The sequence below is a fragment of the Nansenia antarctica genome (assembly GCF_963989245.1).
Source record: "Nansenia antarctica genome assembly, chromosome: 7".
NCBI classification, from domain to species: Eukaryota; Metazoa; Chordata; class Actinopteri; order Argentiniformes; family Microstomatidae; genus Nansenia; species Nansenia antarctica.
Genome location: NC_137677.1, coordinates 31,459,132 through 31,461,186, shown reverse-complemented (window position 1 = coordinate 31,461,186; position 2,055 = coordinate 31,459,132).

Genomic DNA, 2,055 nt, shown 5'->3' with positions numbered 1-2,055 from the left:
ATGACAAGGGAATTGACAGCTTTACCGCTGCTCGCTATTGTAATGTTCTTGACAGACACGGACACGACTTTACTGTAGACATGTAGTTTATTTCTGGTTGCTGGCCGCGACCTACGGCAACTCCGTTGGGACACGACGGATACAGAAAGCGAATCACATCAGTGTGTTAGTGTGGTGTAGTGAGACAACACACAGTATGTTACAGCTATGACCCTAGGAGAGACTCGGACAATGATGAGGTCGCACAACGCATCTAATTACTCTTAGGTGAGCCTTTTTTGTTTTCATAAAAGGAGGCCAGATCTTGGCTAAAAAACGCATTGTGCACTGTCTATAACAGATTTAGTTTGTTAGAGGAAATAATAAATGAACATTTGAAGAGTCAGAAGTGTTCTCTTTGTTGTGTTAACAATAGTGATGTAAGTTAGATTTGGTGAGATCACTATGGAATATTAAATCATCAATCTTTGCTCACTACATAGCCTTTCTTACCTTCAGGTGTGCATGAACTACAGGTTATCAACTGTGAAATTATATCTGAATGGTCTTTATTGTCATTGATATAGTACAGGTACCAAACAACGAAATTTGGGAGGGGGAGCTCCCCTGGGGCTAGGAAAGAAAAAATAAAATAATAATAATAATATCGGTATCGGTATCGGTTATCGGCCACGAGAAGCGGGTAAATATCGGTATCGGTATCGGTTGGAAAAAATGCATATCGTGCATCCCTAAGATAAAGCAAGTGGAGATGGAACACACACTCAACACACTCAACACACTCCAACCTGGGCAGACAACAGTCCAGAACAAGAACAACTCCCCAACCAGACTCAGTGACTCAGAGGGGGAGAGAGGCTTGTCTGCTCTCTGGACTGTGGTGAAAAAACTCCAAGTCAACGAAGAGGCTTCCAAGCAGGAGATAAGGCAACTCAAAGAAGAGGTGCGAAAGCTCAAAGAGGAAGTGAGAATGCTGACCAGCGAACAAACTGTGAAAGCGCCATCCATCCCCTCACAGGACCCAGCAGAACAACAGGATCAAGATGACAACACCAGCCAACCAGGACCACCTCCAAACCAAGAGCCACAAATTCAAGCGCCCCCTTCTCAATCAGACCCCATTACCGAACCTCAAAATCCCCAAATTATACTCCTCATAGACTCAAACGGGATATATGTGGAAGAGCAAAAACTCTTCCCAAAACACAGAGTTCTAAAACTAAAGTGTCAGAATACCAGTCATGCAATGGAGCTGCTGACAAAGGAGCACCTGGGGTCCCCCAGCCACATCATCATTCACACTGGCACAAACGACCTGAGGAAGCAGGGAGAAGAGGTGGCCAAGTCCATCAAGGGAGTGATAACCAAGGCCTCCTCCACATTCCCTCACGCGAAGGTAGTCATCTCTACCCTGCTACCCAGGTGGGACTTCCACCCAGCCTTCATCAAAAACATAAACGCTGAAATATCCAGAGAGTGTGCAATTAGGGATGCACGATATGCATTTTTTCCAATCGATACCGATACCGATGTTTACCCGCTTCTCGTGGCCGATAACCGATATGATAACCGATATTATTATTATTATTTATTTTTTCCTTTCCTAGCACCAGGGGAGCCCCCCCCTCCCAAATTGCGTTGTTTGGTACTATATCAATTAGGGATGCTCCGATCTGGATTTTTGGGGCCGATACCGATCACCGATTTTTTTCCTCAAGATCAACCGATACCGATACCGATTTAAAAAAAAAATACATAACTGTAGGCCTACTGACTGGATAGCCTACATATTTTTTGCTTTTTAGACAAAAGTTTTGATCCATTAGGCACCAAGCAAACGCAGACCCATTTTTATGGCATAGTAAAAGGTCTGGCCTATCACCCAGTTAGGGCCTGAAGCCCAAGTCAGTCGATATGGCTGTATAAAACACATCATAAACGTGGCCTTCATGGTTTACATACTGTTACGTCCTCCTATGTTTTCTGTTCAGTTATCTGTCTTCCCCAGGAAAAATAAAAAACAATAAAAAAAAATAAAATAGGTTTTTGCGATCG